At 45.0% G+C, this 25,604-nt stretch overlaps 1 protein-coding gene across 3 annotated transcripts in view; it reads right to left on the bottom strand.

Moving 5' to 3' along the window:
* The window catches only part of SETD4 (SET domain containing 4), a 448,803-nt gene that overhangs the window by 356,589 nt on the left and 66,610 nt on the right, over positions 1 to 25,604 (bottom strand). For all 3 annotated transcript variants that reach the window (XR_005019638.1, XR_005019637.1, XR_005019639.1), the window contains exon 13: positions 8,607 to 8,751. The gene's annotated coding sequence lies outside the window, so the exon portion shown is untranslated. The remainder of the gene's footprint in view (positions 1 to 8,606; positions 8,752 to 25,604) is intronic.

The following is a 25,604-nucleotide window of genomic DNA, read 5'->3' on the forward strand; positions in this document are numbered from 1 at the left end:
GAATTTCGGTGCCCTGTGATGAGAGCCACCGCACCCTCAGCCAAGGCCAAGCAGCTCCTGGCACGGCAGCCAAATTACAAATAGCTGCGGAGTGATGCCTTTTGATCAACGGTGGATGCTTCCATTTCTTAAGAGAATGTTCCATCCAGCTTTGTGGTTAGTCACAAAGCCTGAAAATGATAAATGTACTAGAGAATCAGCCAGTGTTTCCCTTCCAGGACTAGGACCAGACGGAGGCCGGGCAGCACCGCTGCAACAGGAAATGGCCATGCAGCTGGCCCCCTGGCAAGGGGCCGGCATGAAATGCTTCTCCCTGGAGTCCTCATTTCTCCGCAGCCTTCGCTGCGCACCCTGCCTGGCCGGCTCTGCCTGTCTCCTCCGCCCAGTGATCAGGACTTTCGTACTTTGCAATCTTAAGCACAGGAAACGCACAAGTCAGCACCCACAAAAGCGCACATCACCTCTTGCTCCTAAGGAGAATTCCCAGCAGCTGTTTAACAGGGTATATGCCCACTCACATTATCTAATTGCTGAGGCAGGATGAGATGGGGTGCAGAAAAAAAAAAAAAAAAAGGAATGAATGACTCCTGTGAGATTGCAGACTGTTGAATAATAACCAGCTGGCATTCTTCCCTTAAGTAATGTTCTAGTGTCAGCGGGGGAGATGTAGGTTTGAGAAGTGTTGCAGCCTCCTCGTGTTCTAGGGGAAGAGGGCTGGCCAGGGGCTTTTGCTAAATAGAGAGGCTCCTTGGGGCTGGCGCTGGGAGGAGTATTTCCAGCTCAAAGCACCAGGGGATGCTGCAGCAGAAGGAAGGGATAGAAGAGTACAGTGTCTTCAAGGCCAAGGCCACCTGAGGTCTGACTCTGGGCATGGTCAGCCTCCCAGAGGAGGCCACAATGAACTTGGAGCCTGTCTCCTTGGGGGCAGGACTGCTTGGCTTCTTGCTCTGTGGGAGAAAGTACGAAGCCTTGTCTTTAATTTGCATTTTCTCATTAAGTGGAGTCAAGCCCTTTTACATCTGTGGATATTGTGGTTGCCTTGACTGGGTAGTGTCTTTACATTCCAAATTCCAAATTACCAGCTACAAACACACTTTTATTTATTTGCCATCTGTCTTTACACAACCTGGAACACACTCAAAGGAAGCTGAGCCTCATGCTGTAAAATCATTATTTTTCCCAGGTTGTGCCGAGCTCAGGCTACAGAACCCTGACCGCATTACTAAAGTTGGGTCTACCCGGGCCAGGTCTTACTGCTGAACATTGACCAGAGGCTTTTAAATACAGGACTTGGTGAGGGAAGTTTATAGTAGTACAATCCTACCTCAAGAAACAAGAAAAATCTCAAATAAACAACCTAACCTTACACCTAAAGCAATTAGACAAAGAAAAACAAAAAACTGCCAAAGTTAGCAGAAGGAAAGAAATCATAAAGATCAGGTCAGAAATAAATGAAAAAGAAATGAAGCAAACAATAGCAAAGATCAATAAAGCTAAAAGCTGGTTCTTTGAGACGATAAACAAAATTGATAAACCACTAGCCAGACTCATCAAGAAAAAAAGGGAGAGGACTCAAATCAATAGAATTAGAAATGAAAAAGGAGAAGTAACCACTGACACTGCAGAAATACAAAGGATCATGAGAGATTACTACAAGCAACTATATGCCAAAAATACAGACAACCTGGAAGAAACAGACAAATTCTTAGAAAAGCACAACCTTCCGAGACTGAACCAGGAAGAAATAGAAAATACGAACAGACCAATCACAAGCACTGAAATTGAAACTGTGAATAAAAATCTTCCAACAAACAAAAGCCCAGGACCAGGTGGCTCCACAGGCAAACTCTATCAAACATTTAGAGAAGAGCTAACACCTATCCTTCTCAAACTCTTCCAAAATATAGCAGAGGGAGGAACACTCCCAAACTCATTCTACGAGGCCACCATCACCCTGACACCAAAACCAGACTAACATGTCACAAAAAAAGAAAACTACAAGCCAATATGACTGCTGAACATAGATGCAAAAATCCTTAATAAAATACTAGCAAACAGAATCCAACAGCACATTAAAAGGATCATTCACCATGATCAAGTGGGGTTTATCTCAGGAATGCAAGGATTCTTCAATATACGCAAATCAATCAATGTGATACACCATATTAACAAATTGAAGGAGAAAAACCATATGATCATCTCAATAGATGCAGAAAAAGTTTTCAACAAAATTCAACAACATTGATGATAAAAACTCTCCAGAAAGTAGGCATAGACGGAACTTACCCCAACATAATAAAGGCCATATATGACAAACCCACAGCCAGCATCATTCTCAGTGGTGAAAACCTGAAACCATTTCCTCTAAGATCAGGAATAAGACAAGGTTGCCCACTTTCACCACTATTACTCAACATAGTTTTGGAAGTTTTAGCCACAGCAACCAAAGAAGGAAAAGAAATAAAAGGAATCCAAATCAGAAAAGGAAAAGTAAAACTGTCACTGTTTGCAGATGACATGATGCTATATGTAGAGAATCCTGAAGATGCTACCAGAAAACTACTAGAGCTAATCAATGAATCTGGTAAAGTAGCAGGATACAAAATTAATGCACAGAAATCTCCTGCATTCCTACACAATAATGATGAAAACTCTGAAAGAGAAATTAAGGAAACACTCCCATTTACCATTGCAACAAAAATAATAAAATACCTAGGAATAAACCTACCTAAGGAGACAAAAGACCTGTATGCAGAAAACTATAAGACACTGATGAAAGAAATTAAAGAGGATACAAACAGACGGAGAGATATACCATGTTCTTGGATTGGAAGAATCAACATTGTGAAAATGACTATACTACCCAAAGCAATCTACAGATTCAATGAAATCCCTATCAAACTACCAATGGCATTTTTCACAGAACTAGAACAAAAAATTTCACAATTTGTATGGAAACGCAAAAGACCCCGAAGAGCCAAAGCAATCTTGAGAAAGAAAAACAGACCTGGAGGAATCAGGCTCCCGGATTTCAGACTATACTACAAAGCTACAGTAATCAAGACAGTATGGTACTGGCACAAAAACAGAAATATAGAGGAATGGAACAGGATAGAAAGCCCAGAGATAAACCCACGCATATATGGTCACTTTATCTTTGATAAAGGAGGCAAAAATATACAATGGAGAAAAGACAGCCTCTTCAATAAGTGATGCTAGGAAAACTGGACAGCTACATGTAAAGGAATGAAATTAGAACACTTCCTAACACTATACATAAAAATAAACTCAAAATGGATTAAAGACCTAAAGGTAAGGCCAGACACTATAAAACTCTTAGAGGAAAACATAGGAAGAACATTCTTTGACATAAATCACAGCAATATCTTTTTTGATCCACCTCCTAGAGTAATGAAAATAAAAACAAAAATAAACAACTGGGACCTAATGAAACTTCAAAGCTTTTACACAGCAAAGGAAACCATAAACAAGACGAAAAGACAACCCTCAGAATGGGAGAAAATATTTGCAAACGAAGCAACTGACAAAGGATTAATCTCCAGAATATACAAGCAGCTCATGTAGCTCAATATCAAAAAACAAACAACCCAATCCAAAAATGGGCAGAAGACCTAAATAGACATTTCTCCAAAGAAGATATACAGATTGCCAACAAACACATGAAAGGATGCTCAACATCACTAATCATTAGAGAAATGCAAATCAGAACTACAATGAGGTATCAGCTCATCCCGGTCAGAATGGCCATCATCAAAAAATCTACAAACAGGGCTTCCCTGGTGGTGCAGTGGTTGAGAATCTGCCTGCCAATGCAGGGAACATGGGTTCGAGCCCTGGTCTGGGAAGATCCCACATGCCGCGGAGCAAATGGGCCCGTGAGCCACAACTACTGAGCCTGCGCGTCTGGAGCCTGTGCTCCGCAACAAGAGAGGCCACGATGATAAGAGGCCCGCGCACCGCGATGAAGAGTGGCCCCCACTTGCCGCAACTGGAGAAAGCCCTCGCGCAGAAACGAAGACCCAACACAGCCAAAAATAAATAAATTAAAAAAAAAAAAAAAAAATCTACAAACAATAAATGCTGGAGAGGGTGTGGAGAAAAGAGAACCCTCTTGCACTGTTGGTGGGAATGTAAATTGATACAGCCACTATGGAGAACAGTATGGAGGTTCCTTAAAAACTAAAAATAGAACTACCATATGACCCAGCAATCCCACTACTGGACATATACCCTGAGAAAACCATAATTCAAAAAGACTCATGTACCACAATGTTCACTGCAGCACTATTTACAATAAACAGGACATGGAAGCAACCTAAGTGTCCATCAATAGATGAATGGATAAAGAAGATGTGGCACATACATACAATGGAATAGTACTCAGCCATAAAAAGAAATGAAATTGAGTTATTTGTAGTGAGATGGATGGACCTAGAGTCTGTCATACAGAGTAAAGTAAGTCAGAAAGAGAAAAAAAATACCGTATGCTAACACATATACATGGAATCTAAAGAAAAAATGGGGGGCTTCCCTGGTGGCGCAGTGGTTGAGAATCTGCCTGCCAATGCAAGGGACACAGGTTCGAGCCCTGGTCTGGGAAGATCCCACATGCCACGGAGCAACTGGGCCCATGAGCCACAATTACTGAGCCTGCGCGTCTGGAGCCTGTGCTCCGCAACAAGAGAGGCCGCGATAGTGAGAGGCCCGTGCACCGCGATGAAGAGTGGCCCCCACTTGCCGCAACTAGAGAAAGCCCTCACACAGAAACGAAGACCCAATACAGCCATAAATAAATAAATAAAATTTTTTTAAAAAAATGGTTCTGAAGAACCTAGGGGCAGGACAGGAATAAAGACAAATATGTAGACAATGGACTTGAGGACACAGGGTAGGGGGGAGAAGGGTAAGCTAGGATGAAGTGAGAGAGTAGCACTGACATATTTACACTACCAAATGTAAAACAGATGGATAGTGGGAAGCAGCTGTATAGCACAGGGAGATCAGCTCGGTGCTTTGTGACCACCTAGAGGGGTGGGATAGGAAGGGTGGGAGGGAGGCTCAAGAGGGAGGGGATATGGGGATATATGTATACGTATAGCTGACTCACTTTGTTATACAGCAGAAACTAACACACCATTGTAAAGCAATTATACTCCAATAAAGATGTTAAAAAAGAAAAAGATGTTAATAAAAAAAAAGTCCCCCCAAATAAATAAATACAGGACTTGATGAAAACAGCAGAGCTAGTAAACCCTCTGTGTAAACGGAAAGCTAAATTCTGTGTATATTGATTCCCTTAGGAGGTGACTTAGGCATTAGTGATGTCCACAACTAAGACTCATGTTTAGAGGATACTGATATCAACAAGGGGTGAGGCCCGGAGCAATAAGGAGCTCCCTCCTCTCTCCTTTGAAGAGAGGAAAGGAGTCGGCCTAAGCAAGGGCAGAATCTGGAGAGACTGGAGGGGGAGGAAGAGCGGGAGGCAGATGCGGGCTTCGTTCGTGGCATAGAAAAGCACATCCCAGCAGAGAGGGCGTCTGCCTTGGGCACAGGTGATGAACATCCTAAGGACACATTTGCTGAAGGCAGCCAAGGAGAAGCAGCAGTCAGTCCTCACAGAGACCCCTTCCCAGCTTCTGTCCACACTCTGCCCTCCTTCCTTCCTCCTCCAGAGCTTCACTGGGAAGCAGCTGCATCGTGGAGAGGTGGTGAAGCTCCTGGAGCCTGTGTTCTGTCTCTGGACACAGCGGGGAGGCCTCTGACTGGGGTCAGGGCAACGCGCCGGCTGTACTGGTTCAGCCCCACCTCTGTGCCAGTCTTCACTTGCTCCAGCTGGAGAGCAGCCCCATCCTTTGGTCTGGATCTGTCCCCGTGGACCCTGAGCATCCTCTTCTGTGTACCCTGCATCCCAGGACTGACACGGGGCTGTCACTTTCTTCTTCGCAGGGACCTAACTCTTGGTCTCTCCTTACGAGCTGCCCCAAGTCTTCTTTCTGTATCGATTATAGACCTTCATCAATTGTTTTGGCAGAGGTTGGCTTCCGGTAGATTGATAAATGCCCACAGCAACTTTGCTGAAAACCTGAGTAAAACCCAGAGCTCTGGCTCACTCTTCATCCTCTGTCTTCTGTCTGACAACTATATCCTCCACTGCAGTCAGTGCCCTGTGAGTTCTAGGAGAGGAATCACTGGGAAGAGGCGTTTCTCAACGGGGTTCTAAGCTGGAAACGGTTCCCTTCAGCTGGAACCATAAATACCATGACATGTTGGGAAGGAAAAATCAACAATAGCTGGCAATGAGATGTGAAGCGGGAGGGAGGATTCCTGCACGACTCCCAAACTTTGAACTTGGATGACTGGGTAGATGGCAAACGAGGGCAGGAAGACAAAACAGAAGGGGGTGTGAGTGGATATCCATGTGGGATCTCTCCCAAAGGTAACAGCTACCTGGAATACTGTTAATCATCCCCTTGCTTCATCATATATGTGCAGTGATGTGACGGTAAATGTTTAAAAATCAGCTCTCCAAAAATTAAATATGTACGCATATCCTAATAAGTTTGTTATAAATTGTTTGATACAAAGGATGTATAGCATACAGTTTACAAATAATAAAATACATAATATCCTTATTATAAAGCTCTAACATTCAATTGATTCTCAGAGAATATTTTTGATTTTTGCCAAACTTTCATAATTGCAACCACCCTATGGTTGCAACAGATGAACCAATGTAGTTTCAGTATGAAGGTTGGTTGATATTTTCATTTACATTAACAAGTAAGAAGAAAGCAAAATGACAAAGACGCATGGTAGAAAATCACTTTTTTATCAATTATGTGAGCAACTTCTTTGTTGAATCGGATAATAGTTTTCAAATACTGGAAGGCTATTTCCTCAATTTCTGTGCTATTCACAATGTAACAGCCACAGACATGACAAACATTTAAGTTTAATCTGTTTATCATTATTAACATTTAGTCCATCATTTTGTTATATCCAGACAATCAAGAAAGCAATCACGGGCTTCCCTGGTGGCGCAGTGGTTGAGAATCTGCCTGCCAATGCAGGGGACACGGGTTCAAGCCCTGGTCTGGGAGGATCCCACATGCCGCAGAGCAACTGGGCCCGTGAGCCACAATTACTAAGCCTGTGCGTCTGGAGCCTGTGCTCCGCAACAAGAGAGGCCGCGATAGTGAGAGGCCCGCGCACCACGATGAAGAGTGGGCCCCGCTCGCCGCAACTGGAGAAAGCCCTCGCACAGAAATGAAGACCCAACACAGCCAAAAATAAATAAATAAATAAATAAAAATAATATGACTAATACTCTTATTTAAAAAAAAGAAAAAGAAAGAAAGCAATCACGCCCTGATTTGTAGCACTGGCCGATTTCTTTCATATAAATAGTGGCCCATTTCAAGCTACCAAGGTGATGTCACTGAACACTGAATTGGAAAGAGATCATGGTAGCATGCCAGTTTATAGGATTTTTACCATACAGATGCAATAGATATAATAACCTCAAAAGCATAGATAATAGTAAAATAAGTAAGATAATTAGGAGGTGATGAGTTAGAGTATTTATTACCATTCTCTTTGCTGTAATTATTTTATTGTAAGCTTATATAATTTAATCTTTAATAACAGCTGTGTTTAACAACTGCCTTGCTAAATTCCTGAAAATTTAACTATTGGATCTCGCAAGTCAGTTCAAGCCGGCTCTGGCATACCATTGCGTGAATGGCCCAACGATATGTTGTTTAATTTTGTGCTTTATAAAAATGGTACCATGTTGAGATTCTCTGGCGATCCAGTGGTTAGGACTCCGCGCTCTCACTGCCGAGGGCCCAGGTTCAACCCCTGGTTGGGGAATTAAGATCCCACAAGCTGCGTGGTGCAGCCAAAAAAAAAAAAAAAAAATGGTACCATGTTGTAGGTAATCTTCTGGGAGTTGCTCTGTCACTCACCATCATGTTACTCTTGTCTAGGGACACTCAGCACTATCCTGTCCCCTTGTTCTCAGCTCTGTCACAGGAAGTAGAATCCTGAGGACCACAACCCCCAGAATCTCTTTCAACGGGGTTTCTATTCTATGACCAACGACAGGCGGACGGTGGTTCAAGGTGGATTTCACTCTTCCTCGGGCAGCGATGGTGTCTGTGGTAGCCACAGTGGCTTCCTGCAATGTTCTCGTTTCCGAGGAGCACCCCCATCTCTGGATTTCGCCCCCTCCCATCCCTTCCAACAATTTTGTAGGACCTGATTTCCTGTACTAAACCCTTCCGACTAGAAATATATAGAATGGTTTCTGGGCTTAGGATTAAAAGACTGGGATTTATCCATGTTGATGCATGTAACCTAGGACCATGTTTTCCACTGTGGTATAATAGGCCACGCTGTGATGGTATCACACAGGATTCTCCAATAGTTAGGCTGCATTTTATATCCTGCCTGCCCACCTTTGATACTTTCAGTACAGCCAGTGTACCCAGAGGATACTACCACAGGCAACAGGAGATCACGCCCTGGTATTGACCCCCACGGTTCTCAGGCTCACTCACTGGACTCAACATTCCTGCCCTTACCTCCTTCTCCATCTCCTTCTGTAGGTGAGCCACTGGATCCTGCTTTCCAGTCCGTCAACCTTGGCCAAACATGCTCTCATGTACCGAAGGAGGGTCTACTGGTGATAAAGAAGTCTGGTTCCTGTGGGCCAGTACAGGCTCCCAGCTACAGCATGGGAAAAAAATCACCTAAGAAAAATGTAGCTTGGGTTAGCACATGTAAGCTTTTATATATGGAATGGACAAACAACAAGGTCCTACTGTATAGCACAGGGAACTATATTCAATAACCTATGATAAACCATAATGGAAAAGAATATTAAAAAAAAAGAATGTATATATATGTATAACTGAATCACTCTGCTGTATAGCAGAAATTAACACAACATTGTAAACCAAATATACTTCAATTAAAAAATATTGAAAAAAAACATAGCCTATCTGCTCATAGTAAATTACCTTGAGATATAAGTTGACAATAGCATGACATAATTGGCAACAGCCCACCCAGATTCACTAGTTAATCAAACCCAGCCAGGACTTTTCCAGAGTGCCCTCCCTGTTCCCATACAACCTGTGCTGAGCTGCTCAGGAGATAAGTTAACTTATTTCTGGGAAGAAGAGAGAAATATTCTCTCCCCTTGCCTATGGGTTGAAACCCTATTCACCCTTCAAAACCCAGTTCAGATATCTCCTCCTCCGTGAAGCCTTCTCAAACGCTGCCCATCTGAAATACCCTGCTCTGTATCCTCTGCACCTTGTGTATAATTCTTTACACCCTTGAGGGATGGGATAATGTCTTCCCCCCAGACAAAAAACGGGCTTGCTTATCACTTACTATAAGAACAGTGGATTCCCCAAGCTCAGCATTCCTCGGCTATGATACAAACCCACTGCACACCTAACATCCCCCTGGACCCCTCATATTGCCCCTGTGGGGCTTGGAGGACAAGGGGAACCCAGGCCATCATGATACTCATTCAGTTTGCTCTGCCATGTATAATGAAGTCCCTTGTCTCTGACCCAGGACTCTGTCTTCTGCCAGCAACCAGTGAACCAGTAAGAGGCTAACTCATTAGCTTGTGAGTAAAATCCCAGATCCAAGACTGAGTCTGTGTCTTATCATCCTTGGGGCTCCAGAGTCTACTACAGGCCTGATTAGTACAATATATGTCTGGAATTTCATCAAGTTGAAAGGACTAGATCAAATACCGGGAACTTTTCTTCTACTGAGTACCAGTGAGCCTGGAGTCTCTCAACCTGGGCACTATTGACATTTGGGGCTGGATCATTCTTTGCTGGGTGGAGGGTGGGAGGCGCTGCAGAATGTGCACTACAGGATGTTTAGTAGAATCCCTAGTCTCTACCCACTCTCCAACTGTGGCAGCCAAAAACTGTCTCCGGACATTGCCAGCTGTGCCCTGAGAAGGCAATACCACTCCCCTTTCTCCACCAACGAGAACCACTGGTGCAGCCTACCCAAAGCGTAGGGGTGAGAGTGGGAATAGCAAGCAAAGGGGCCATCGCTAAGTTATAATGTAGCATAGTCTAAGGTTTTAATGCACCGGACAGAGATATAAAATATTACACAGAGATATAAAATATTGCAGTGCCTTTTCACAGCTAACAGTAGACACAACTGTGTGAGCACCACGGGTGCCCTGGGGGCATCAGCTAGATCACCTCATTCACACCCTCTAGCATTTCACTCTGTAGGAACCTGAGGCATGGGTGGGGTAAGCGGCTCACCCCAAGTGGAATAGTTTGGACTTGAACCCAGAGCTGAGGGTTTCCAACACTCTTGTTCTTAATTCTTAGCCTCGTTATAATCCCACAAAGAAAGGGGGGAAGACAGACTGGGGCTTAGAAATAAGGAGATGGGAAATCAAAGTTGACCTTAAGAAAAAAAAAAAAAAAAATCAAAATTACACGTCAACACCAGTCTCTTAAGGGTTAAAAATACATAACCCTTTAGGTATTTTAAGTGGGCAAATAAGTGCCAGAATCTGTATTAACATGTACTTTAATTCCCACATAAAATGTTTAAGTACAAGCCCTCATGAGCTGCTCTCTTTTCTGCATCCAGAAAAATGCTAAGCATCCAGTCCAGAAAGGAGAAAAGTGCCAAAAGCTGTTTTGACGCAGCAAACGCCCCGGTGAACTTCAGTGGAGCACCTCTGCCATCTGGTGGCGAGTTGAAGAACTGTCCTTAAAACACGCAAAGCCACTTGGTACTTTGCGATGCGTGTTTGAATGAGTGCCCACCTCGTTCCCAACTGAGTCAGGTAAGAATTGATGCTCCAAACTGGCTACAGGTTGATACCAGATTTTGGTAATCTGGAGAGCAGAAAAATTACTGATTACCTATGGGATTACAAAGCTTGAGTAACTCCTAAGGAAAAACACTATTTTGACTTTATTTTAAACTTTCCCTGAGAAGCTAACATTCCCCTCATCCTTAATTCTCAGAAATGTTTTCAACGCACTATAGCGTTGTGTTTTGGAGGCAGAGAAAGACAGCAAGAAAGAAGGAGGAGGAAAGAGAAGAAATGAAAGAAAGGGGACATCACTGCCATATTTGGTGCCGAAAACCACAATTCTATTAAAAACATGCATATTAGTCAAAGATTTTTCAACATCTAAGTCAGTTTCTCTCAGGAATCCTAAAAACATCATTAATGTTTTTATTAAGAAATTAATGATGACTTCTTAGCTAAAATAATAAATTTACTTAAAAGTAGAATTAATGCCCAATACTAAGATACATCTACATAACTCATGTTGATAAAAATAATTTCCTCCCATTATTTTATGTTTCAAATAGAATTGTCTCATGTCTTCATTCCTCAAATCTTTAAACTGTTCTCTTCCTCTACTCAGTAATATAATAGAAAAATCTATAATACATTTTCGTTAATCTAATGAGCATTTTCTTGAGCATCTACTATGTACCAGGCATTGGGATACAGCAGTGAATGAGACATATCCTTACCCCATGGGGCTCACAATCTAACACGGAGAAAGGCGATCCACAGACTCTATGTAACGTGTTAAGCACCATCTCATTTAATTTTCACAACTCTATGTGGTGGGCCTTATTATCCCCATTTTACATATGAGGAAACTGAGGCTCAGGGAGGTTAAGTGGTTTGTCTAAGGACTCAGAAGACTAAGTGGCAGAAGCAGGATTCAAAATCAGATACCACTTCTCCAAAGCCCAGCTCTTAACACCTGTACAATCCAGCTACACGTTTTCAACAGCGAAGCAGGCAGCGTGCACTGAGAGCTGATATGTTCAGGGCACGATGCCAGGCCCTGTGGGGTATAGAGGAGGTGCCTCCAAGAGTTAGAACAGCATCTGCCTGCAAAGATTAGTACATGAGGCTTCCAGGCCCAAGAGCACACCTCTCCACTCACCAGCACTCATAAAAGATAACGAAGGATCCCAAACTCCACTCTAACATTCTGGGGGAAAAAAATCATTCTTAAAATTATAATTTAAAATGTATAATATAAGTGAAGTTCAACAAAAAGATTCCCATTAAGAGGATCATCAACAGATCCAGCAATTTCCCCATAGAGGGAAGAAAAGTCAGGTTTTGGGCAACGGATATCGTGGGGGGCTTCCCCTCCCCCACCCCACGAATTTAAAGTCATGATGAAGGACAAGGGCTGGAATTTTCAGGTGGCCAAATACAGCACCTGAAGTGGAGATCTTGCTTCTGTACCAACAGTGCATTTTGAAAGGCTCCGTGATGTAGAATGTAAAAGGAGGAGTGAGAAATTACAAAAGACACTTCACTTGAACAGACGGAAATTCAGCACTTCTGGATATCACGTGCCTCTTGGGCAGGTATCCTATGTCTAGGCTGCATCTCACAAAGACCCGAAGTTGACCTCGGAAGCGAAGCCCCGCTGCCTACACCGCTGTTAAAGCCCATTCCCCCCGGCCATTTCTGGCAAACCTCTGATTTCCACTTCTTGTCTGAAACACACTGTTTGCTTGACCAAAGCCAAAAGACCTGAGAACCTCCCAGGGCAAATGTTGATCTAAAGAAAATGTCCTCAGTGATCTGTGGTATTTATCTAGGTATTATTTCCGCCACCTGCGCTGAGTTTACCAAGCAGGTGGGGAGAGCTGCTGTCTCCCGTACGTTCCACTTGAGTTGCCTGGATACCATGTGTTGTGTTCAACAGGGAACATACATGTAATTGTTCCTCTCTTCACTTAAACCATAAGGATTCCAAATTAGATCATATCGCTGAACCACAAGAAGGAACCCTGTGCACATGAACTCTGTGTGGCTGGCCGGAGCTGCCCTCTGAAACCAGAGGCAGCAAGCTTTGTAATCGAGATGTTTCAGGGTCTCGCCAAACCAACCAACATTCAAGAATCCCTCCTCCTGGCAGGCGTCAGTTTCGGTGTGATCACTCCTAATTGCCGGTGATATTAAGGAATGGGTCTCTGAGGTCTGATTCCCTTTCTGCAGCCAAACTGCTAACGCACATTAAAAACACCCTCATAAACTGTCATTTGTGGGCAGAACCATCAGTGCCCATTCCAAGACATACTTGGCTTCCACAGACTGGAAAAAAAAGAAGAAATCGGAAAAAAATAAGCCCAGAAAAGGACGCAATTATAATAAATGTAATAAATGTAATACAAGGAGTAAACTTCAAAGTTGCAGCTACCGTAGAACCTTTGGCAAATCTTAAAATAAGATTATGAAACTTCATGGAAACGTTTTAAGGTATCTTTTCACGAAATCAACTTTTATTCTTTAGGTTCTATTTTCATTTCATAGCACTTATCACAACTGTGATTCATGAATTATGCACATAATTTTTTTATTTGATGTCAGACTCCCCGGTTATTCTGTAACTCCCTCAGTGGAGGACCCAGGACTGATTTGTTTACATTCCCTATGCCCCATATATGGATGGGCACATAGTAGGGGCTCAAAAAAATATCGATGCTATCTTTGCAAGAGCACTGCGATTTCATCATCTTGATGTGTCACCTAGCTGTTTCAAAAGCACTCTGCATCATTTCATAGTTTTGTTATTATAGTTAAGCAAGATGTTGCAGGGGTAAAGGGTACATGGTACCTCCCTGTATAATTTTTTTTTTTTGCAACTTCCTGTGAATCTGTGATTATTCAAAGTCTTGGATTTCACCTAAATAGTGGAATTTCCATTTCGATCTCTCACACGCCTGATGTCACAGTGCTCTTGGCTTCCTGGATTTCACCAGTGTTTTCTGGGTTTCCCCAACTCTACTTGCAACAATCGGACATCCTGAGCAGCCGAGTGATAGCTAGAAGCTCATCTTTTTTTCCCTCCAACCCTTGACAGAGCACATCCCTCTGTACAACAGCTACCCCTCTGAGACAGCCAGCCAAAATGCCAAGTCTGATGCCAATTTTCATACCATTTATCCTTCTCTGTCTTCTCCACACAGAGACCACCAAAAAGTTATCCCATGGCAGTAATTTTCAAGAAGAACCAGCTGGAATACCAAGGCTCAGGGAGAGATGTTATGTTGCTAAGCCAATCACTCCCTCAAGATTGTTAGTTGGCAATAAAATCCAGAACGTGTGTGTCCGGATTCCAAGTCGGTGAACCACGCACTCCTAACTCTTCTTTTGCCGCGTCCGTGGCAGCCTTGTGTTACACAAAGAATCAGGCCACCACCGAGCTGCCAAGAGCCTTGGAAAACTGTACAAAGTGCATTAAAATCAACAGAAAGGCTTCCCATGTCCCAGTACTTGGATAACTTCTCACCCCTGCAAGCTCCCCCAAAAGCCACTGGCTGAAGCCTGACACACTGGCTTGAACCGCACAATCAGATTCAAACTTTTAAACAAAGCACTGTGCAGACATTCACTTCCCCATGAGCCTGGGAACACAGCCCAGCCCCGCTGGACGTGAGGACAGACCCCGTATCTAGGGGCAGAGCCGAGTCAGGAGTGCAGACCACTCTCAGAAGTTGAGTATAAACCAGCAGCCTCCACCAGCCCCGAGCTGAGCCCACTCCGGTTCTTCAGCCTCCTAATTAGTGACCTTCTCCGGGAGAAAACAAACATTCCTGCCTTTAACATTCACATCCACCTCTGTGAGTCACAAGGCAGAGGCTGTCTGGCTTTCCAACACCTTCACAGGCTCAGAGCATCGTCCTCTATCGACCCTTGTAAAAGCAGATGGCAACAGCACAGGTTCAAGGAGAAACAGCTTTGAAAGCTACTCCAGCAGTGAGACCGGGCTACCAGGAAAGACAAAAAGAAGTGAAAGCCAGTTTTCATTGCCTCCTGGACCAAAGTGGGAGAAGAGGGAGAGAGGGCCAGGGGGAGGAGAGAGAAATGATCTTCATTTTTAAAATGCTTGAATAAGGTAGCATGATCAAGACTGATATTCTCACTGCCGGGCAGTGAGTCCAGAGAAAGACAAATGCCCCATCCTCTCACGGATTTTTTTTTTTAGCAGAAAAGTAATGTCCATTGGTATAGCATTTTTAAATCAATAAAGTACTTTCACATAGAGAAACTCGCAAACTCTCAGCAGCCTTGAGCTGTTATACCCACTTTGCAGATGAGGAATCTGAGACTCATAACAACACAGAGTAAGTGGAGAACCAGGATAACAGTGGGAGGGTCAGCAGTCAGTAGGGAGATGAAAGAAGCAGGTGAGAACTGCCTTGCTACCCTTTGGGGGAAAAAGAGAATAAAACATAGTCCCCAGATCAGGGGGCGGGGAATTCATCTCCACCTTTGTGGTGGGCCTAGGACTCCAGAAAGGACTTCAGAGAGTTAGTTTATTCTTATTCTGACAATTCAAAAAGAAGAGTCCCTAAGTTGATAATTTCTCATTTCAGAGGTGATTCATAGAACACTGTCTCCAAAAAGAAATCCACTGAGAAATGTGAGATGAGAGAGTTATAAACAAAGGGCCCCAGCTGCTACTTGAATCGGTTACATGCCTCAAATGGGACAGCAGCTTAGGCCAAAATATTAAAGGGCTTTACAGGGGGGCAGCTCTCCTTGAAGTGACTCTGGAATACGACCTGGTCATGGATGGAGACGCAGAAGCTCAAGCCAGGGCCTCGATGACAACAGGAGGTCAAGTCCACGTCTCAAACCTCTGACCTCAGATAATGAAAGGCAGGTGGGCCACACCCTCTGGTGCTGATGGAGAAGCCCCTCTGCTCCAGGTTTCATACAGCACCCACTTTCTAAACACAGAGACACGCACCTCTGATTTCCACGTGCAAACAGATGTGGCCTTGGGGGATGGAGAAGTAGGGAGGAGAGAGGAAACGGTGCTGCAGGAGACACTGGGCCCTGAGTGCTGACCTATGCTCTGCCCCTCAGAGTCCTGTCCTAACATCTCACCCTAATCCTAACCCTAACCTGACAGAGCGGGGATGCAAGGCCAAGCTTGGCCGGTGCCCCTTGAATATATAAAAGTAAAGCTTGGTTCCCTGACTTTGGGGAAATGAGTTTTCTGTCAAGCTCAGCCTACAACTGCCTTTAGGAAACCTTTGACAAGGGTTTCCTTTGCCACGTCCGGCTGTGCTCTCTGCAGCCGTACCGGTGTCTCCACAGGCCTTCGAGGAGGTGGGTACACGCTCATTTCAAATGTACCGAATCCCGTTGACCTGTCCCAGGCTGGGCCACTTGGACTGCATTTCCCCCTTCTGGTAGAGAATTTGGGGGCACGCTGCCCTGGGCGGACGCTGAGAGCAAAGAGTGCACTCCCCAAGTGTAAGCACCCAACTCCACCTGGAGGCTGGGAGAAGGGATGGAGCAGCACCACTGCAGAAGGCCCAGCCCCCCCCGCCTGGCCCCAGGGGGACCCCATGGAGCGGCGACCACCGAGCGGCCCCCCTACTGCTCTGGGACAGAGAAATAAATGTCTGTGTCGGGGCTTCCCTGGTGGCGCAGCGGTTAAGAATCTGCCTGCCAATGCAGGGGACACGGGTTCGAGCCCTGGTCTGGGAAGATCCCACATGCCGCGGAGCAACCGGGCCCGTGAGCCACGACTACTGAGCCTGCGCGTCTGGAGCCTGTGCTCCGCAACAAGAGAGGCCGCGATAATGAGAGGCCCGCGCACCGCGATGAAGAGGGGCCCCCACTTGCCGCAACTAGAGAAAGCCCTCGCACAGAAACGAAGACCCAACACAGCCAAAAATTAATTAATTAATTAATTAATTAATTTTTTTAAAAAAATGTCTGTGTCATTGAAGGCGCTCAAAACACACACAAACAGGATGGAGGGATGGGGCAGCCCAGGATAGAACTTTCTTTTGATGAGACTTTGGATTCTATGTCATGTTTTAATCCACAAGAAACTTGGTCTCACTTCATGCCCTGTGAAATAACAGAGCCTCCCTCCATTTTCCCAGCCTACTCTTCTGAAGTTTTATTCCAGATTTCTCTTTTCGTTCTAAAAGTTATAAGGAGGACTTCCCCGGCGGTCCAGTGGTTAGGACTCTGTGCTTCCACTGCAGGGGGCCCAGGTTCCATCCCTGGTCAGGAAACTAAGATCCTGCCTGCTGTGTGGCATGGCCATGAGTAAATAAATATATAAATAAATAAAATTTTTAAAATAAAAAGTTACAACAAATTAGGCCCATTGTGTCGTCCTTTCATTTATTTTTTTAATTGTGGTAAAATACACATAACATAAAATTGACCATCTCCACCATTTTTAAGTGTGCAATGCAGTGACATTCAGTATATTCACATTGCTGTACAGCCATCACCACCACCCATCTCCGGAACTTCTTCATCACCTCAAACAGAAACCCTGTTCCCATTAAGCAATAACTCCCCACCCCACCCCCAGGCCCTGGCAACAACCATTCTGCTTTCTGTCTCTATGGATTTGATTCCTCCAGATATACCTCATGTTAAGTGGAATCACACGGTATTTGCCCGTTTATGGCTGACTTCCTTCACTCAGCATGATGAAAAGTAACCTTGTGGTTCGTCCATGTTGCGGCAGGGGTCAGGATTTCCTTCCTGTTTAAGGCTGGATAATACTCCGTTGTGTGGCTAGACCACACGTTGCGTATCCAGTCATCCGTCCATGGACTCCGTTGTGTGGCTAGACCACACGTTGCGTATCCAGTCATCCGTCCATGGACTCCGTTGTGTGGCTAGACCACACGTTGCGTATCCAGTCATCCGTCCATGGACTCCGTTGTGTGGCTAGACCACACGTTGCGTATCCAGTCATCCGTCCATGGACTCCGTTGTGTGGCTAGACCACACGTTGCGTATCCAGTCATCCGTCCATGGACTCCGTTGTGTGGCTAGACCACACGTTGCGTATCCAGTCATCCGTCCATGGACTCCGTTGTGTGGCTAGACCACACGTTGCGTATCCAGTCATCCGTCCATGGACTCCGTTGTGTGGCTAGACCACACGTTGCGTATCCAGTCATCCGTCCATGGATTCCGTTGTGTGGCTAGACCACACGTTGCGTATCCAGTCATCCGTCCATGGACTCCGTTGTGTGGCTAGACCACACGTTGCGTATCCAGTCATCCGTCCATGGACTCCGTTGTGTGGCTAGACCACACGTTGCGTATCCAGTCATCCGTCCATGGACTCCGTTGTGTGGCTAGACCACACGTTGCGTATCCAGTCATCCGTCCATGGACTCTGTTGTGTGGCTAGACCACACGTTGCGTATCCAGTCATCCGTCCATGGACTCCGTTGTGTGGCTAGACCACACGTTGCGTATCCAGTCATCCGTCCATGGATTCCGTTGTGTGGCTAGACCACACGTTGCGTATCCAGTCATCCGTCCATGGACTCTGTTGTGTGGCTAGACCACACTTTGCGTATCCAGTCATCCGTCCATGGACTCCGTTGTGTGGCTAGACCACACGTTGCGTATCCAGTCGTCCGTCCATGGACTCCGTTGTGTGGCTAGACCACACGTTGCGTATCCAGTCGTCCGTCCATGGACTCCGTTGTGTGGCTAGACCACACGTTGCGTATCCAGTCGTCCGTCCATGGACTCCGTTGTGTGGCTAGACCACACGTTGCGTATCCAGTCGTCCGTCCATGGACTCCGTTGTGTGGCTAGACCACACTTTGCGTATCCAGTCGTCCGTCCATGGACTCCGTTGTGTGGCTAGACCACACTTTGCGTATCCAGTCATCCGTCCATGGTCTCCGTTGTGTGGCTAGACCACACGTTGCTTATCCAGTCATCCGTCCATGGGTGCTTGGACTGCTTCCACCTTCTGGCGGTTGTGAACAATGCTGCTATAAACATGGGCCTACAAAGTCTGTTGGGGTTTGCTGCCCTTCCTTACAGCCGCCCAAACTGAGATAATTAGAAATGAACAGGGCATCACAGAAGACTGTCGGTTTACTATTGCGATGTCACTGCCCAAGCCCATCTGAAGCTTGGGCCCAGGGGTCTGTCTCAGCAGCTTCCAAGGCCCCAGTTCCTTTTCAGTGCCCCCCACACACGTGACAACCAACCCCACAGGCCCAGCCATCGAAAAACACAGACCCCCAACCTGCACACAACCCAACCCTCACACACACCCAGCCCTCACACACACCCAGCCCTCACACACACCCAGCCCTCACACACACCCAACCCTCACACACACCCAACCCTCACACACACCCAGCCCTCACACACACCCAGCCCTCACACACACCCAGCCCTCACACACACCCAACCCTCACACACACCCAACCCTCACACACACCCAGCCCTCACACACACCCAGCCCTCACACACACCCAGCCCTCACACACACCCAACCCTCACACACACCCAACCCTCACACACACCCAGCCCTCACACACACCCAACCCTCACACACACCCAGCCCTCACACACACCCAGCCCTCACACACACCCAACCCTCACACACACCCAGCCCTCACACACACCCAGCCCTCACACACACCCAGCCCTCACACACACCCAACCCTCACACACACCCAGCCCTCACACACACCCAACCCTCACACACACCCAGCCCTCACACACACCCAGCCCTCACACACACCCAACCCTCACACACACCCAGCCCTCACACACACCCAGCCCTCACACACACCCAGCCCTCTCACGGCCCTGACACAGCAGCGGCCCTGTTGCCTCCGGGGACGTCCTGGAGCAGCCTCCCACCTGCACTCCAGCACTGCAGCACTTCCCAGCCTCAGGGCAGCATCTCCGGGGCCCCAGCACTTCCAACCCTGTCCCCAGCCCTCTCTAAACGGAGTACTTTTGAAAACCAAACGCACCCTGCCTCTGTTGCGTGGACAAGGGCAGCTCCAGGTCTCCTGGACACAAAGCCCTGCTCTCCCCTCGGACATCAGAAGTAGAGAAAATATACCCCAGTAAATCATCCTGCACCATGAAGGGTTCTGTGTCCTCTCTGACTCTGGCCTCTTTGGTTCTATTTTTATTACATTAGTTCACTTTGCCTCCAAAGGGAGGAATCGATTAGAAAAACACATTTTAAATATCCTCATAAGATTCTCCTGCTGTCCTTGGGATATAGATGCTACAGGAAGAATATGGAGAGAACTTTTTTAAGGAAGGAAAATGTGTCTAGAAGCTCTTCTGTGGGTTGGATAGAAACAGGCTGTGCAAGTCTCATTCACAACCATAGCCGCAGTGAAGACAGCTGGTATATAGTTGGTGCTCAATAAATAACTGCTGGATGAGTAAATGAATGAATGTTGGAAGTCAATGGAAGGGTGAAGGGAGAGAATGGGTACCCCCTTACGCATCCGCCTTCACCTTCAATCAGCCAGGGCAAAGTGCTGCTCAGGATGGGGAGCTGCAGGGAAAACAGGGATCAGTCCGATGGCTCTTGGCTCCTGGCTCGTCACAAGAGCATGGGCCAAGGTGAAATTCACAGGCAGGGGGCTCCACGTGCACCTGCCCGGCTCACGGACCGTACCCAGCCTTCCTCTACGCGGCGGCCATGTGAAATGTAAGGACAAGTGCCATGAGAATCACACAGATTAGTCAGGAAGAGCAGTGAGTCTTCCTGGATCCTCTTGACAGTGGGATGGATACCTGCGGTGACAAGAACAGGAGGGGGCGGCAGACGTCAACCTGGACTTCACCCAGCCCCCTAGGGAGGCAGACTCTTCACTCACCGCGCAATAGACAACCCACCCTTCACACTTCCACCTGGGTAAGCATCAGACGGTCAAAGGGGGGAGAAGGATGCTTTTCCACCCTTTTCAGGAAGATTAGGGAAGAAAAGTCCTTCTGCCTACAGTATCTGTACATTGACTGGCTCTGCCAAGCCTGTGGATGGTGATGGCCACAGATTTAGACAAGATGCACAAGACAAAATGACCCAGACATCAGAAACCAGGCCTGTTTCTCAGCAAGGTACTGAGGAAGGAGATCAAGAGACTGATCAAGTTTTTGTGAAGAAACGTGATCAGAAACAAGGGGAAAGACACCTTCTGTGCCATCTCCTTTAGATGGGCCTTTTTCTGTGACAGGCCTGCAGTTTTTGTCATTTGAACCAGTGCATTTAGTTGTAACTCTAAAGACCCCGGCTCTGGATCCAGCAGACTTGAACTTGATATAGGAAGACTGGAAATCGTCCTACCAGGAACCAGGAAGACAGGTAGTCTACAAGGAGTACAAAACTGTTGCCACCTCTTAAAGAAAGGGTTGCTCTCACTTTATTTAAAACACTAGGGCAAATGCAGAAATAATTACATGCAGTAAAAATACTACTCCCCACTTCAACACAGCAACTGAGACCCAGGAAAGTTTGTCATTAAGGCCCATAAAGAAAAGAAAGGCGTATCAACATTGAGGTTTTGTGGTGAGCGGAGATGAAGCCTCCTTAGAGTTTGCTGGTTCTGTCTCACCCGGCTACTTTATCCCAACATGGCTGTGGTTTGGTCTTCAAACAACTTGAAAGATAAGCAAATACCCTTCCTCCCAGGTTACACTTGACTGCCCTCAGCATCCAGTGTGTTTCATGAATGCCAGCGGTATAGTAGAAAGCCACAATTCACCCACACTCAACCACAGAACCTCATCTAGAATAAACCATAACTGGGACAGAAGATCCCACCCAAACAACAAAATCAAATTTGATTAAAAGGTGATACAGCCAGCCTCTTTCAGCCACTGAATTTTCGATGTGGGAAATGTGAGAGTTAGGGAAATCAGACGGGTAATTCAAACCACCATAAAACACAAGCAGGCATCACAAATGATGTCTTACCATCAGAAACAAACACTCTGAAATGGATTGATAGACTAAATGTGCACTGTCCAATTGAGTATCCCTAGACACATGTAACTATTTAATTTAATTTTTAGTTAATTAAAATGAAATAAAATTTAAAATTCAACTCCTTAGTCATGCTAACCACCCATGTCAAGTGCTCAATGGCTACATATGGTTAGTGGCCGCCATATTGAATGGCACAGGTATAAAACACTCACCAGGAAGTGTTATTGGACAGCACGGAACTAATTACTAAGAAAGGGAGAAGGAAAGGAGTTTTTCAAAAAGAAAAAAAAGGGTTTGTTTTGCTTTGTTTTTAATCAGAAACTTAACTATCCACTGGGTACCTCTCTCAGAAATTCCTGAAGGCGTACTCAAACACAACAAACACGTGGATGACTTGACGTGCAACTCTAGGACTACGCAAGCCAATGTTGTTCCATAAAAAGGTAGTAATAGTACAAGTGCCATGGGTAATTATTTTTGTAATTTTCATAGCGTTTTAAATAGACTGAGAACAATGCTTTCAACAAAAGGTTGGCTGGAGTTCTCACGCTCATTTTGGTAATGTGTTCTGCATATTATTATCTTTATATTTTTGCTGTGAAAAACTAAAACAATGACAGCTTCTAGGTTACTCACTGTAGCTCATTTTTTTGGCAAACATTAATACTGTATTTCAATTTTTTAATTTTTTAATGCCATTTACCCAAATTTTTCATACTAAAAATTCATTTCAAGGAATACTTTTCCCTTGCATTGAAAAAAAGAGTTTGTTTCCATTTGGATCTTTTCACCAGGTAAGTTTTCTCTCCCTGGAGTTCCCAGAATAAAATAAAGATCAAGTCATTTAAAATGAAACTGGGTCTGCTTTATTCATTTGGCCCAGAATGGCCAAGGAAGTAGGTGACGAGCTGAACTTTGTTTATCCCGTTGGCTTTTCATGTCTTGTGGTCCAAACTCTCAAGATTTCCAGCAATCCACCCAATTTTCCCTCTGTTCATGGTTAATGGGATAACAGGAGAAACATAGGTTTTGAAATCAAATACCATCGATATACTCTGATTTTGAGCAAATTATTTATTCACACAGCGCCTGTTTACTCACCTGAAAATGAGGTTCATAACAGAAACATCACAGGCTTATTGTAAACATTGAGTCAATGTGTGTAAATCACCTAACCTAGTCCTCAGCACACAATAATTAATCTGTATTAGTATTATAATTATTATTGTTGTTGTCTTTCTATGGCATTGCTTTTAATATGTACTGTATTCCTGAAAGTGACCCTCTTTAGCTCGGTCTTGGAAATCCCTCCTCTGATCTGCCCAAGGAGCATCCTAGCCAGGCACATAATCTAATGGTCCAAGGTTCCTCCCAAACTCAGTTCCAGCCCTGGGGTGCACTTCAGTCCAGACATTGAAACAAAGGAACGTCAAGAGAAAAGTAGATTCTTTGAAATAGGTAATAAATATTGATAAACTTCTGTAAGTCTGATTAAAGAAAAGAGAGAAGGCATAAATAAAAAAGATTGGGAATGAAAAACAGAAATATAGATGTACAAATTTAAAAGATAGAAAATTATGAACAATTTTTGCTGATAATTTGAGAACTTAATTAAAATAGATAAATATCCAGAAAAACACTAATTGTCAAAAATGAGTATAGAAGAAATAGAAAATCTCAATGGTCCTATATTTACAAAATGTAATCACTAATTTAAATTCTTTCCTCATCTGAATGATAAATACATGGGGTTTATGATTCTATTCTCTCCACTTTTTATGATCAAAATTTTCAAATATACGCAAAAGTAAAATTAGTAATAATAATAATTTCCCACATAGAAATGTTTTTGCAGGTAAATTCTATCAAACACTCAAGGAAGAGGAATTCTACTCTCTCATAAAATTTTTCAGATACTAGGAAAAGAGGAAACAGCACAACTCATTTTTTACACTAATAAAATCTTGAAGTCAAAAGCAGACGAGGACGAGATGAGAAAGGAAATTTTAGGCCAGAGGAGCTACCCTGGGAACTGGCGTGTGTCCATGCAGAGGTTGAACTCCATGGTGAACTTGCCCTTCAATTAAAAGAAACTCACATTTTACATTAAAAGCTTTATCATCCTTCACCTTTTACACTGTGATTTATTGTAATTAGGCTCCAATCCTTCCATTAACACCTGATAAATCCACACACTTGAGGGTTGTGTTGTGGATGAAAGTGAAGAATAAAGCCTGTACTGCACCCACCGCCCTGGCTCCCAGAGACCCAGAGAGCACATGAGGGGCCTCTAGCCTGTGTGTTCCAGGTGGAAATCATAAGCAGAGTGAGGGGTGAGGATGTAGGTGACTCCTATTGGCTTTGCCACTGCTCAGGTCCCATCTCCAGGTGACTACTCAATGAAATGATCTGATGTGGACAAATCTTATGAATCAGCCAGGGACACCCCACAGCAGCCCCACGGCCATAGCTCAGGACAGGCGGATGCCTTTCCCCTCCCCCTCTCATCAGACGTGAAGCCCACTCCTCACTGCCCCTCCGACAAAGGTGCTACATAAGAAACATCAGAGGTTTGAGCTATCAACTACTTCACTCCTCTGTCTCTCCTGCTGGCATTGTGACCTCATTCGTATCATTAGCCCAACTATACAGTGTCTTGCTAAGTGAGATCAATTTTAGTAACTTCAGGAACTAACATTTTCTTGCATTCAGTAATTTCCCATTTTCCAAGGCTAGATCATTTTGAACAGAACCAGGTAAGCGCAGGTGGGCATGAGGTATTTAAGGGACTGTGAGATTATCAGGCTGATTGAGGTAGAGAGTAATTTGGGGAGTACTGAAAGGTAAGTTTAGTTATACCAAGCTAGACCAAGATGAGGGTGATTTTACTTGTTTGAATAAGCCAAGGGGTTTTCCAGCTTTTTTTTAGCAACAGTGCGATTTTCATAGATTCTTTTTTTTTTAGAAGAGATAATGAGGGTTCTTTTGGGTTTTTTTAAATTTATTTATTTATTTTTTTGGCTGCGTTGGGTCTTGGTTGCTGTGTGTGGGCTTTCTCTAGTTGCGGCGAGCGGAGGCTACTCCTCGTTGCGGTGCGCAGGCTTCTCATTGCAGTGGCTTCTCTTGTTGCGAAGCACGGGCTCTAGGCGTGCAGGCTTCAGTGGTTGTGGCACACAGGCTCAGTAGTTGTAGCGCACGGGCTTAGCTGCTCCGCGGCATGTGGGATCTTCCCAGACCAGGGATCGAACCCATGTCCCCTGCACTGGCAGGCAGATTCTTAACCACTGTGCCACCAGGGAAGTCCAGCAACAGTGTAATTCTGATGAATGAAATTTTATGTAGGTCTTCAGTATATAAAATCGATCAAATCAGAGCTGGTCTTCTTACAGTAGGAGGATGGAGATTCAGGGATTCACCCACTGGACCTTCTCGTATCCTCTGAGTCAGCCCCACCCCCAGACCCTAGACCCCAGCCCTCAGCGCTGTGGGCTCTGGGCACACGGCTCAAAATCCACTGCCATGGGCCCTAAATGTCAACTTAAAACCTTCGCCATAAGGTCATGCATAATTTAGAGGCAGGAGGTTTATATAAACCAAACCCTTCATTTTACCAATGAGAAAACAGTGGGAAGAAGGGTCTTCCTGACTTGTCTGAAGTTCACAGCTATTCAATGGCAGAGGCAAACATAGTATATATGCACCCTGATCCTTACCTCCTATTTCTACTACATCCCACTGATACAATTAAATAGAATTGAATTT

Source organism: Balaenoptera musculus, chromosome 4, assembly GCF_009873245.2.
Source record: "Balaenoptera musculus isolate JJ_BM4_2016_0621 chromosome 4, mBalMus1.pri.v3, whole genome shotgun sequence".
In the NCBI taxonomy this organism is placed as follows: Eukaryota; Metazoa; Chordata; class Mammalia; order Artiodactyla; family Balaenopteridae; genus Balaenoptera; species Balaenoptera musculus.